The sequence below is a fragment of the Acomys minous genome (assembly GCF_964271855.1).
Source record: "Acomys minous genome assembly, chromosome: 18".
Lineage (NCBI taxonomy): Eukaryota > Metazoa > Chordata > Mammalia > Rodentia > Muridae > Acomys > Acomys minous.
In genome coordinates, this window is record NC_140501.1 from 12,529,375 (window position 1) to 12,544,728 (window position 15,354).

The window sequence follows — 15,354 nt, forward strand, 5'->3', positions numbered from 1 at the left end:
GGTAGAAGGTCATAGTGATTTGGTGAAAGGTGATGTGCCAACAGACCAAGATGGGTATTTTTGTCATATTCTCTTTGAACTGATAAAGTTCTATGAAGTAACAGCAGCTATGCTTTGTGGATTTAGATGTTTTTCTGCATATTTTGAAAAATTACATGTTCTGAATTGTGTTTAGGTAATTTAGTTATATGACAGACTCAGGTATATTTCAATATATGTTTGTGATCACTTATTTAATAATTTCTTAATTTTTATGTGTATTTCTGTGTGCTTGTTTATGTTATATGCACAGATTGCATGTAAGTGTTGGTAGATGTCAGTAGAAGGCATCCGATGATGTGGGACTGGAGTTACAGGATGCTTTGAGTTTCCAGTGTAGCTGTGGCTAATGGAATGCTGGTGAATCAGAGAAGTAAGTGCTCTCAATCACGGAGCCATCAATCCATCCTCTCATCAAGGTATATATTTATAGTACTTTTAATTTTTTATGATTCATGTGAATTCATTAAGTACATTGTATTTCAAAAAATTATATACTTAAACTTCCTTTGTGATTCCTATCAGCAATATCAACATTTCTTTATGCTGTATATCATAGATATATGTTTTTAAACTTGGAATATTTCCCTTGGATATCCTATTGTCATACTTTATATATTATTAATATTTTGTTCTACAGTGAGCTAAAATGTTAATATTGATATTATACCAATGATAGATAGCCCTGGTAAAATAAATGAGCCATTTGTCATTGGTAAGTGTTTTTTGGAGATTAATAAATGTAGCAGGGTATTAAGAAAATAAGAACAATCTAAAGCATGGAATATAAAGCACTGCTAAAGATGGAAAAATAAGTTAAAATGATCTTTGTTATTTAATTTTAAAATATTTATATTTTTATATATTTATTTCTCGGATGTTATACTAATATTTATATTCTTAAGGTACATTATCATGAATTAATTCTAAGATCTCTAATACACTTACTACATATTTTTAAATGTATATTATGAGCTTTATTAAATGTTCTTAGGATGTATATAAAACTATTTTAAAAAGCATTAAATCATAAAATTTTCATAACATATACACTAATTTAAAATATAATAACTATTTTCATCTTCTTTAGTTTAAAAGTTTTTTATATATGGTGTTTTGCTTGCAACTATGTGTTCTGAATTCTCAGATGCCAGGAGATGCAGTCCTAGGATATGAGTTACATACATCTGTTAGCCACAATGTGGGTAATAAGAATTGTTCTCCGGAAGATTAGTCAGTGTTCTTAATTATTGGAACATTTCTTCTGCCCCTGTGATTTCCTTTGGATTTAGAGTTAAGTTCAATATTCAGAAGGAGAGATGTCACTGTTATCTAAAATCATTGGCATAATTTCCTCGGTACCATAATAATAAATTATAGTGGTTGTTTATTTGAAATAGATAAATTTAAAATCGCATGTCACTTTCAGTTTTCTTGTTGTGTTCTGACTGGTTAAATTTCTTATTACATGAAATGATAGCAAGATTTTAATGACTACATAAAATGTACTCAGAAAATTATCCAACAGTGGATTACATTGATTTATTTATTTACTAAAATATAATTTTATGCCATAATATGCCTTTTAAAATATTTTAAGCCATGATGCTTGTGTGTCTATAATATAAATTATTGTTTAATTCTATCATGCATTCAATCTATACATAATACTAACTACCAATAATAAATTATTAAACATTTAATTTTTTGCATTTTCATTTGTACTTTTTTACACATACATTTATATTATTCCACATATAAACAATAGGCTACCTATAGCAAGAAGAACCATGACACAATCAGGAATTATATAAATGTTACACTCTTAGTGTTTGGCTATTTGGAAATTGACAGCCTTGAAGAAAACATCTTTCCTATCTTGGTAAATCTAAAATTCTGAATGTAAATCAGTCTCCATCACATCTTGTCATTATCCACTTAAAACATCTATTTAGACCTAAAAATACTTTATCCCCTAAACAATTAACCTTCATTGTAAAAACAAGTGACCTGGCCATCAACTCCATTAAAGATTATAGAAGGAATAAAACTGACTACCTGAGTATGCCACAAGTGCAGGTTAGTAGCCTTCCAAATGAAAAGATAACAGAGACAGTTTTCTATCTGAATAGTCACCCAAAACTCTCTACTATGTTGGAGCATCTCCTTCAGGCTTCTGGCCCAATATATCTGACAGACTATTGAGGACTTGCTTACTCTGTCTTGCTAGAGTTTGACCGTCGACTCTGCACGTATCCAAGCTTAGGTGCCGCAAATAGATATGATTCTATAGAAAGATAAAGTAAGATAGTTAGATAAGGTCTTCAAAAACCTCAGAGACATGCAGTATAAGGCATTTAAAATGTTTTTCTTATTTTAAAAGTAACTGACAATGAGACAGGTTAACTCCTGGCGACATCCAGCCTACCTCAAAGAGGACAATGAGCATCAAAGAACCTCCTTATGGAGATGGCTTCAAATGTGGTAAAAAAGCCACTGGGCAAAATGTCCTCATTTCTACAACAGACAGAATTCTGCCTAAACATTTACTTTTTAATTTATAGCATGTCTTCTAGTTAAATAATTATTTTGTGTTAATAACCTCATTTATTTGTGTAATCCTCATCTATTAATAAGGATATTAAAAGTGGAAGATAATATCAGTCTTTTAAAACTCCCACTAACTTCTAGAAATGTGTCTTTTGAAATTACTTTCCTTGTACACAGTCAGCCTTATTTGTTCTCCTGTTATTACCGTACTTTTTATGCACTACTATACATGGCCTGGATTGTTATTCCTATATACTAGTTGTATAGATGACGCCGTTCATTCTATTTCCACATGTTCACATGCTTCAATTTTTTTTTATAATTTATTACTGTAGAATGCTATATAACCACTTTTCTTTCAAATAATTAATATTTTTCCAGTTGTCATGCCCTTCCATACCTTGGAAAGAATGCTTATGTGCTTGTCTGTGAGTTTCTGTTTTTACTTAACATCATGACCCCCAGTTGCACCAAGTTTCCTCGAAACAGCATAATCAGCGTATTTTCACTATTCTATAAACTTAAAAATGCTCTTGCTTTTATGTGTTTGCTTATTTTCTTATCAGTTTTCCACTAACAGCCACATAGAATGATTGTTCAATTCAATGTGGTGAATATTATTATAAAAATATGTGTGGGTTTGAAAATCTTGCTACAGTAAGTTGACCTTAGCTCATATAGATTTTTCACAGAACTGCTCACTTGGTATTTTTTGTTGCCCCATCCTTGATTGTCTGTGCTTCACAACACTATAAAAAGGTCACTTGAAAACTCAATTTCTTGTGGCTTTTTTTTTATAAGTTGAAATAAAATCCAACCACTTGAACATGGGATTATAGTTGTGTTTTAGTACGGTTTATTGTTTCATTGTTAAGTTCCAATCATGATCGCTGATATGTCAAAATCACTTTTGTCCTTAGTACACGTTAATCGAGTTCTGTTTTTGTAACTCATTATTATTTAACCAATACTTTCTCTTTTAGATATTTTGGGGACTTTTTAAACTTTCATTCAACATATGTTAAGTTTCCATGACTTAGTTCCTCACAAAAATGCACTTTTACATAGCCCTATCATTTTATTTTCCTCATACTTTATACTTTTCTCTCCGTAAAATTTATTTTTACTTTAATTAAACTTGCACTTCATTTTCTGTTCATCACTAGAGAAGACCATGGAATATATTGTAGTATCCAATGACCTAAAACAAAACTAAAAAATAAAAAATCAGCTATTAACGACCCAAATTGGTACTATAGTTTTAAAATGTGGAGTAAAGTTAGTTTAATTTTGTGTCTACAATAATAATAATAATAAATAATTCCACAACATCTGTTAAATAACTGACTTTAATAATACTAATGAAACTGAATGCTGTCATTTTTAATCACAAAATAATTATATAATATCTTACTTATATTGGAACATATGAGCATAATTGTAATCGAATGAAGATAAAGGGTTAATGAAAAATGAACTGTGTTTGAATTATCAGTACCAAGTAGGTTTATAAGACTAAAGGAAAATACTTTCAATATTTCAAAATTAACATACTGCAGTAAAAATACAAAATCAAATGTAATAGTATTTGTTGGGTGTCTTCTTCTGAATTAAAGACATTCATAATGTGAACAGCTTTAGCTAAATATGGAATAATGAGCACATTTAGAAAACAGAAGCTGCTAAATATTCAAAAGATATTTGTTCACATCTAATTGAAAGGTAAAGTGGAAAGGAATGATATTTAATAGACTCTGACAAGCATTTAGAATAAAAGCATTTTCTGAATCATTTAGAGCCATGTAAATGTTTCCACCGACTGAAGCAAATTTTTCTATTGTTTTATAAAACGAACTGTAAACAAATCTATGTAAATCCTCTCTTGACCTATTAGTTTAACAATTTTCTCAACTTATGAATGTTGACGTTTAATAATACATAATTACAGATACCAGCTTGATAATTTTCTTCCTTTAAGCTTATGTATTTCTTTGTTTATGAATTTTAATTTTTAAGTTTTCAATTTTCATCCAGATTGTAGTCCCCTCTGACATTTTCTCCCAATCCCACTCTCTCTCCCTCAACCCCCTCCCCTCTCCCACAGTCCTCACAAAGGGGAAGCCCCTCCTTTCCTATCATCTGACCTCTGCCTACCCAAGTCTCATCTGGACTGCCTGTATCCTTTTCCTTTGTGTGCTATAAAGGCTGCACCTCCAAGGGAGAGTGATCAGCAAGTGGGCACCAGAGTCCATGTCAGAGGTAGCCCCTATTTTTCATATTATGGGACCTACAAGGAGACTATGCTGCCTATCTTTGTTGTACTTCTGAGGTCATCCTCACTGTTCTGTGTCCCAGGGAAGCTTGTTCCAGGAGGCTTGGCCAGTGGTTCTAGCCACTGCTTGGAGGACTGGAACCAGACTGACAAACAAGGACATACATAGGTCAGTATGTTTTATGTCCTTAAGCTGTGACAAAGTGAGCCTGCTGCTCCCCTGGAGAGATAGCAGCAAGATCCATGCTTTCTTGGGAAGAAAGAACCCATATACTCATGTTTTCCTAGTGAAGGAGCATCCACTGTGCCTCTTGATCAGGGAAAGGAAGCTGTGTCTTGAAGAAGTGCAGAGGTGGGCAAAATGCAAAGGCTGAGAAACAAAGAACTGAGCTTTAATGCATCCTAAGTTTTATACATTTGGTGTAAAAGAAAGAGTCAGAACTAAGCCAAGAGATTATAATGGAGCAACAGGGAAAGGAGAGAAGGGAAAAAATCAGAGAAGACAAAAGAAAAGACAAAAAGGGGCTTTCCAACCCTGGAACCTCAGGTTTTAAGCCCTCGGTTGTAAAAAGGGCGCTCCCAGGGTGTCTCTTCCGTTTACAGTAAATTTCCTAAAAGCCGGTCTCCGGAGCAGGGCCTCTTGTTAGTTCAGAGGCAGCTTTGGAATGTGTTATCAGAAATGGGACCAGGTTGGAACCAGGTTAGTGACTCCTTTTTGCCAAATGGTTTTTGTGTCCTGCTGAGAGCAGGAGGGAATCATTTCCCTTTTCTACATGCAGATGGACTGACTGGCTTTTCTGGAAGGGAGTGTACTTGACTTCTGTTTAGAGATGATTCACAATCTACTACATCTGAGCATGGAGTCTAGGGCCTAACTATGCATGGTCATTGGTTGGTGCATCAGTCTCCGCAGCACCTCCCCCAAACCACTGCAGCCCAGATTTGTTAGCTTCATTGGTCTCACTGTGGAGCTCCTGTCCCCTTCATGTCCTTCTGTTTCTCAACTTTTCCATAGGACTCCCTGTGTCCTACCCCAAAGTTTGGCTGTGAATCTCAGCATCTGCTTCGATTCCCCACTGGATGGAGTCTTTCAGAGGACATCTATGGTAGGGTCCAGTCTTGCTCCTTCTCTCAAATCACTTCCAGTGTCTATTTAAGGAGGACCCTAGGGAGAATGCTTAGAGCAAATTCATATATTTCTAATGTGAAATTTAAGGAAGGAAAATCAACACATTAAAGAAAAAAAGGAAGAAAAATTTATCACATTAAATTTGTGGCATTTTAGTGCTATGGCCTATAATATGCTGTTTTGTCTTTAATGTAATGTTTTTCAAATATTACAACTTATCAGTTTATATCAGTGAAAAAACACAACACTTCAATTAATTAAAAAAAACTGTGACTGCTATTGATAAAGATAAAAGTGATAAGAAATCATGTGAGTCAGTATACACATTGGAAACAAGTTTGTGATACATAACAACAACACAATTAGAATATAGAAAGTTATAAATGAATAAATAATATATGTACTTTTGGGATTACAAATATTCATTAGCATATAAAGTAAGCATTAAATATGTGCTGGTATATATAGCAGCATCAATATCTTAAGTTATACTAAGTATGGTAAAAGAACAAAGACTATGGTGATGCATAGATAATTTGATGAAGCAAGCATATGATACATAAATGGGAAATGAAATGAAAGCATGATTGTTGCACATCTGTGCTAACAGTTATGTCTTCTTTAAATTGGCCTCCACTGGTGCCACTCAGTGTGGTTCCCTTCCACCATATGTGCTTACCCAGTAAGATACAGATAAAGTCATCATTGTTCAGCAGGATAACTGGCAGGAGCACTTCTTGGGAAATTATATTATCATGCATCATTCAAAGAGATGTGAGTGTACTCATACCCTGCCATCTTCCATCTGTTGGCTACATGTATTCAACTTTCAACTAGCCTTTATCGTGAAATATTCTGTAGAGAATTTGAAGGTAGATTTATTCTAAGGGCTTGTGTATGACACTACTTGGGTAATGATGAAGAGATAATATAGATAGATAGGTAATAGATGATATATATATAGACTGATAAATAGATAGATAGATAGATAGATAGATAGATAGATAGATAGATATAAACTCAAGTGTTGCAGGTGTGTGGATTTATTTCTGTGTCTTCAATTAAATTCCATTGATTTACCACTCTGTGTCTAGTCCAGTACAATACAGTTTTTATTACTATTGCTCTGTACAGCTTGAAATCAGGGATGGAGATACCTCCAGATGTTCTTTTATTGTACAGGTGTGTTGAATTTTTGTTTTCCTATAGAAACATGAGAAATGTCCTTTCAAGGTAAAGAATTGTGTTGGAATTTTGATGAGAATTACATGGAATCTATAGATTGCATTTGGTAAGATGGTCATTTTTACTTTGTTAATCCTATCAATCCATGAGCATGGGAGTTCTCCCATGCTTCTAATATCTTCTTCAGTTTCTTTCTTCAGAGACTTGAAGTTCTTATCATACAGGTCTTTCACTTGCTTGGTTAGAGTTACACCAAGACACTTTATGGTTTTCATGCCCATTGTGATGGGTGTTTCCTTAATTTCTTTCTCTGCCTCTTTGTCACTTGCATAAAGGAGAGATACTGATTTTTTTTAGTTAATTTCATATTCAGCAACTATGCTGATGGTGTTTATCAGCTGTAGGAGTTCCATGGAGAAGTTTTTGGGTTCACTTATGTATACTTCATGTCATCTGCAAATAGTGATACTTTGAATTCTTTCTTTCCAATTTGTATTCTTTTGATGTCCTTTAGATGTTTTATTGCACTAGCTATAATTTCAAGCACTATATTGAAGAGATGTGTAGTTGGCAGCCTTATCTTGTTCATGATTCCAGTGGAATTGCTTTAATTTTCTCTCTATTTAACTTGATGTTGGCTTTGGCATGCTGTGTATTGCCTTTGTTGTATTTAGGTATGCATCTTGTAGTGCTCAAAGTCATTAGTCATCAGAGAAATCCAAATCAAAAGGACTCTGAGATTCCATCTTACACCTGTCAGAGTGGCTAAGATCAAAACATCAAGTGAAAAGTCATGCTTCCAAGGACATAGAGAATGGGAAATAAGCCTCCATTGCTGGAGGGAGTACCTACATGTACAAACAGTTTAGTAATCAATATGGCACTCTCAGAAAATTGGAAAAAGTACTACTTCAAGACCCACATATACCTCTCTCGCACATATGACACTCCACCACACCACAAATAGGCCTGCTCAACTGTGTTCATAGCAGCTTTATTTGTAACAGCCAGTAGCTGGAAACAACCTAGCTGTTCTTCAACTGAAGAATGGATAAAAGAAAAAAAAAAACTGTGACACATTCATACATTGGGAAACTCTCAGCTATTAAGAAGAAAATCATAAAATTTGCAGGCAAAGGAATGGAACCAGAAAAGATCAACCTGAGTGAGGTAGCCCAGATCCAGGAAAACACACACTGTATGTATTCACTTATAAGGGAATATTAACCATATAGTACAGGATAACCGTACTATAATTCACAGACCCAAAGAAGCTAAATAACAAGGAGAGCAAGAATCTTGCTGAGACGGGGAAAAAGAGTAGACAGATTAAGTGCTTCAAGAGAAGGAACAGCATAGGAGAGAGAGTGTTGAGGGAAATGAGTGTGGGAATCTGATGTGGGGAGAGCAGGGTACCCTCAGAGAAAGGTGCAGACCTAAGATTGGGTAGGATCTTTAGAGGATATGAAGGTGACTCTAGCTGAGACTCATACTAGTGGCAGGCATGGAGAATGAAGAGGCCACTCTCTAACTAGACAGGAATCCTAGTAGAGGGAGGAAAACACCAACCTGCTTACAAAAACTTTTATCCAAAATGTACCCTGCCCACAAGATGTGCAGGTGAAAAGATAAAGCGGAGATTGAAGGAAACGCCTGGTACTATTAATGGCACTCTGCTGTGATTACAGATGGGAACCTAGCACACCTGTCCTCTGAGAGGCCCCACCCAGTAGTGGATCAAAGCATGCTGACACTCACAGCCTAACTTTGGGAAGAGTACAGAGAGCCTTGCAGAAGAGTGAGAGGAAGTATAGGACCCGGAAGGAACAGAAGCTCCACAAGAAGACCAAAAAAGCCAACTAACCTAGGCCCAGAGAGGATTGTGGAGGCTGAAGTACCAACCAAGGACCTTGCATGGACACTTGCTAGGCTTCCTATACAGATGTATCAGATGGGCAGGTTGGTCTTCACGTGGTTCCCCTGGTAAGGGGAATGACAGCTGTGTCTGGCAAGGAATTTCTTGCATTCTCTTTGATCAGTTCTTTCTGGTGGGGCTCCCTTCCCAGCCACCATGTTGGAGATACACTCAGTCCTGATTCAACTTAAGTGTTGGGTATGGTAGGAGTAGGGAGGAGCTCTTTTCTGAGAGGGAATGGAAGGGAAATACAGGGAAAAGAGAGGGAGGTTTGGACAGGAAGAGAGGAGGGAAGGGCCTGTGATCCGGATGAAAACTGAATAAATAAATAAAATTTGAAAACAAATTTGTAATTCTTAAAAATAACTTTATGGAAACTATGTTAGTTACTTTAAAATTATGAAAATAATGTTATAATCTTTCATGAAATATTTCACTAAATTATACAAATTGTTTTATTAGTGATGGGGTCCTTTTTTATACAGACCATTACATAAAAGAGATAAATGATGCCTTTAGTGACCAAATTTGAAGAACTTAGATGGTATATGAATTATTAATTTTGCAAAAAGCAAATCATGTGCATTATGAAGATTTATCCATTTCTAATACATGTTTTATAAATCAGAAAACACAGTGCAAGACCCAGTGTAGGCATTTGATAAGTACCTTATGGGAGAACTTCACAAAGTCTTAATTAAAAAACACTATGCCACATATTTTTGTATATGTTTGTTCTGTTATCAATATGATAGAAGTTATATTACATTTTAAAAAATAAATCACATAGTATAAATCTAGCCATTACTGAGTGTATTTCCTAGTATTTAAGGTGTTATATAGTAGTTGAAATATATTTCAAGATCAGGCTTATATATGTGAAGGTAAATATGCACATTTATAACATTTCATAATTATTGCATTAGAAATATTGTTAGATTGCTTTAACAAAATCTAAATGTTCAGTCACATCATTTTACCAGGTTTTAACTAATCTAACACTAATAATAACCTGAAATCAAGATTATATCAGAACAAGGTGAAGTATTATTTCATCTAAACAAACATATGTTTATATAAAATAATAAATAGATATTACTAGTAAAAATAAACAACAATAAGTAGGCATGAATATTAAGCTACATACAGGACATTTAATCAGAAAAGCACAGAAAATGTTTTTGTAGGTGACTAACAGAGTACAGAGATATGCTGAAATGTCCAGAAAAATTAGCATGCATTAGATTATCTTACAAAAAAGTCAGATTACACAATGTGTGAGACCCTGGCAAGAGTAAAATCAGCCACAAGACAACCAGTAGGTGAGAGTCAACAGATGCATCACTATTCCTTCACATCATTGAGTAAAACGAGTCCCTCACCATGCAGACCACAGAGCATGTACTGGGCTCTTGAGGATCACTGAGCAAACAGTGAATTACCGGATAAAATAGAGTAAGTCACCTAAGCCTTCTGTATATTTTGATAACGATTAAAGTGTCAATGGCTTCACACTTTTACTTAACCACAATGCAGGCTCAATTTTATGTGGAAAATTAGGAAACCAGATGAAACTGTGAGAGTACCTGAGGACCTCACCTATGTGGTCTCACCCGTGTCATCATGTGTGTGTATGGGTGAACATGTGTGTGCTGGTACACTTGCCAGTGTGTACATGTAAAAAGCAGAGTTTCACATCTGGTATCTTTTTCTATGACTCTGTAACTATATTATATTGTTCATAAATGATTAGTTAATTTAAGTTTCTCATTGTTCACTTTTTTTCCTTAGAATTACATATGTAGCATAATGCATGTAAAAACATATATATCTGATGTATAAAAGTATCATTATAAATAAATTAAAAAGCAGACATTCATTTAAATATGCACTAAAGCACTACTAAGCATAAGAATTAAGGCATTGCTGAACTCTTTAAGTTCCTGTGTTCCATTGATCCATAGCTTTTCCTTGGTTTGCAAAGATTAGGCTTATAAATATTCATAGATAGATAAAGTGTTCATAGGACCCTATACCTCTCTGGTAAATTATTGCTTATTTATGGGCAGCCCTAGTTGGGAGAAACTGCAATGGGAACTCCCTTGCTTAACCCCTTAATTTCATCCTGATCCCATTCACTTTATGGTTTCACCCTGAGCTCTCAATGAATAAAACTTTCATTTTATGCTTCTGTCACTGAAATGAGTTTTTCAGCCTTTCCTCAAACCCGACACTCCCACTGTTAGGAGTTCAACAAAATCCCAAGCTAATCAACCACAGCATGCATGCAGAGGGCCTAGCACAGACCCACTGATGCTTTATGTTTGTCCCTTCACTCTGTGAGCCCCTATGATCTCTGCTCAGTTGACACTGTGGGCTGTGTTCTCCTGGTGTTCTCAACCCCTCTGCAGAGTTCCCTAAGCTCTGCCTAATATTGGTTGTGGGTCACTATCTGCTCCTATCAGCTGCTGGAGGAAGCCTTTCTAATGATAATTGGTCAAGGCACGAACTTATGAATATAGTAGAATAACATTAGGAATCATTACATTAACTTTTTTTTTCTCATCCATTACATCAGAACCATGATTTACCTCCTCTTCTGCTGAATTTTTGCTACCAAAATTGCTAGAGTGTTTGGCTACACCCTAGGACTCTGAGTTATCCAGCTTCTGGATCCTAGTCAGCCAGGTAGTTTTGGACACGGATTCCCTCTCTGGGCTTGGGCCTCTAACTAGTCCAATCATTGTTTGGCCACTCCCACTATTTCTGGACCACTATTGCCCCAGTGCATGTTGCAGGCAGGACAGGAGTGGGGCACAGATTTTGTGTCTAGTTTGGTGTCTTAGTCCCTTGCCCGGTTACAGAAGATAGTTGGTTCAAGCTTCAAACTGTTACACCATAAGGAACTAAATCTTCATTGTTATTTTAAAGTTGTACTCATTTTAAATACTAACTTTCATTTATATTATAGAAAAAAGTAAAAAATATCAGTCACAAGTATTTAGATAGCACTTTGCAAAGGCTTTTCAACATTTCATTTGAAATTGTCTTCATAGTATAATCATCCTTAGAACATCCAATGAAGTAACAATTATAGTATAATTCTTTAGTATTATTTCTTTAAAATGAGAAATGGTAGCATTGAGGTTTAAGAAACTTTTGTTGAAATTAAACTTTATATTATTAACATATTAATTTGTATATTTGCAATGAAGACTAAAATTTAATGTAAGATTTACATGTACTTAGAAATGTGATTGACGACAACTACAAATATTTACATAATGTATTAAAAATCTCTCATTTATTTAATATGTAACATATAAAAGGTAACACATTTCAACTTGTAGCACGAGGAAAAATAAAAACTGACATATGTTTAGTTAGTTTAGAAATTTTTGAAGTTGATCTACTTAAAGTATTCAGTAAAATATGTTTTATGTGTATTAATATTTAGTATATTGAATTAAACAGATTTTATGAATTTATGAGATACAAGTAGTACTATAGAGTGTAAACCATCTTATGAACATAATTTAAAGATGTTACTATGTCTAATTATTATTTGCAGCTTTTACAAATATTTGTTTTACTAACATCTAGTTCATGGACAGTCTTAGTGATAAATGCTTATAAGGAAAGAAGGATTTGAATTTGTTATGAATCTTGTGATACAAAGTGAAATTCAGAAAGTTTAGATTATGTAGCTAGACCATGTCTCAAAAGAAAGAAAAATAGGAAAAAATCATTCATTTATTTAAGTAGCCATTTATATGAAACACAATAATTAACTCTATTGTTCAAGACAGTATTTCCATGTTTGCAATAGGAGGATACTCCTTAATAATATAAAACAATTTTTGTATTGATATCCTACAGTAGATTACAGATTACAAACATGTCATGATCATTTTGGAAATCATTACTTCCACATTCCAAAGAATCAAGCAGTGATTGCCAAGGTAAAAGAGTGCTTGATAACACAATCAAGAATTTACATAATTCATTCTGATCTCTTCATCCAGGAAGATATAATGATAGCATGCTGTTGGGAGATAAATTATAGAAAATTGTCTGCTTACAGCTTCATACATATTTAAAAGAAAGATTATGTTTTCTGATAAACCAGTCTCTGAATTTTCAAGGCCATTTTTCTTGGGAGTTATTATGTGTCTGCTGTTATCAACTCTTAAGGATCATCTTGCTTTGTGAGAAAATACATTATCAAGTAAAAATATCATTGTTAACAATATATCATATCTATTGTATATATAAAAATAAATACATTATAGTATATTATAAGCAATGTCATTTGAAAACTAAAATAGATTAATTTCCTTTGTTTATTTAAAGTTTCTTACTTAATTGCTACTGAATATCCTTTAATATTGACATAGAAACCATGTTGAAAGAATGGAAGCATTGGAATTTTGACAACGGAATAAAAGTATGAAATCATATTTAAGTATATTAATATAAGAGTAATATAATTTCATATTTTAGTACAATTTATGTTTTGGTAAAATTGACACAATAAAAAGTAATAAATATAAAATATTAAAGGTAAAATATCAGGTATTTTAATGTAATATAGGTATTTTGTTATGAATGGTTTCTTCCAAATTCATGTGTATTTCCTAAAAAAAAAAAAAAAAAAAAAAAAAGACTGATTCTCCTTCTCACAGCAACCTTTAACTTCCTGCTGCCCTTCATCTAGGGGAAAGGTCTTATGTGAGATCCTCAGTCCACATTTCCATGTGAACAGCACTTGTCTTTGTTCAGTGTTTACTTAGGAAAACAAATTGTTGATTTCATTGGTTCAGATTCCATGTCATATAGTGGCGGCACTTTTTTCCTGAAGATAACCCTATTCTTCTAGCTCTTCCAGCCTTTCCAACCCCTCTACAATGTCAATTTTAATGAAAGTTGGAATTTATACAATGAAATAAAAACACTTGAATCTCAATTTCAACTCTGGTGTTAGAATCTTATTATCTTAATGTAGTTTTAATTTTTTAACCATTATATTTTATTACAACTTATTAACTGAGCATATGTCACTTATAACCCGACTAACCAAAACAATAGGAAATGAGGATTAAGGAACACAACAACAATACCGTAAGGATATCAGTTCCAAGGTAGTATTTTCCTGGCACAATCAGCAGGATTTCTTCTCCTGGAACCTGGAGTAACCAGAATCCGGAACCTCAGCAGGAGCCGGAGCCCTGAAGCCCTCCCTTGAGTGGGTCTCTTTAGGAGCATCTGTAAATCGAGAGCGGTGATCAGCTAAAACTATCCCAAGTCTCCAAAAGCCCCGCCTCCAGTTCTGGATGCATTTATATATCTCCTCCCAGAGTCTGTTCACAAAATTATTTTTCAGCTGACAACAGTCAAGCTCCCACATGAGGTAATTAGTCTTTAAGTGAATTAACATCACCTGTTCTCTCACAAGACCATTCCAATCTCACACTTGGTATCCTAAAAAAACAGGTTTATCTCTCCTTCACCTTAAGTTAGCTGTTTCTTTTCTAAGTGCAAGTTCATATTTGATAACATATTATATTAATTACATATATATTATGTAATGATGTATAATTGTTTGTATAACAATAGCAATTAAGGAATGAAAGGTCATGAATTTGAAATGGTAGGGGTACGTGAGAAAAATTACTGTGAGGATGGGGGGAGAAGAAATTATGTAAATTCCATACCACTGTATTATTTTCTCAAAAAATTAAATTTGTTTCAGTGGCAAATGTTGCATACTTATAGGAGAACTTCACAAGTGGTAAAGCATACATTGATATTCAAAAAGATTACAGGAAAATTCAATTAGATTGTTCTGTGACTCTAATACTGCTCCAAATAGTAAAGCCTATTAACAAATAAAAATAGGGAATTTAAAAACACAGAAATATATTTTCAGTCTGATCTTTTACACTATGAAAGATTTTGAAACAATTATATAAAGGCATGTATAAATGAAGCTGGGATGAAAATCCTAAAATATTAAATGAAAACTTCTAAATTTTCTTTCATTGTTCACACAGTTTGAATGGTTTGTCAGTTCGTTGTTAAATTTGTAAAGATCTGCAATGCCCCCAAAATTTTCTGTTTAAAGAACAGCTATGACAGCGTTGCGAGGAGAGATCAACTTTCAAATAAGCATTTTAACAGCTCCATTTTGGAGATATTTACTCTTGTGTTGTATGTGCATCGTCTCCATACAGTTCCCAGAAGACCAAAAGAGAAGGGCTGATC

At 34.0% G+C, this 15,354-nt stretch overlaps 1 long non-coding RNA gene across 1 annotated transcript in view; it reads left to right on the forward strand.

Annotated features, from left to right (window-relative positions):
* Positions 1 to 321: 321 nt before the first annotated feature.
* LOC311589203 overlaps positions 322 to 15,354 on the forward strand; it is a 39,622-nt gene continuing 24,589 nt past the window's right edge. The window contains exon 1 of the long non-coding RNA XR_014776443.1: positions 322 to 458. This is a non-coding gene — a long non-coding RNA (uncharacterized lncRNA). The remainder of the gene's footprint in view (positions 459 to 15,354) is intronic.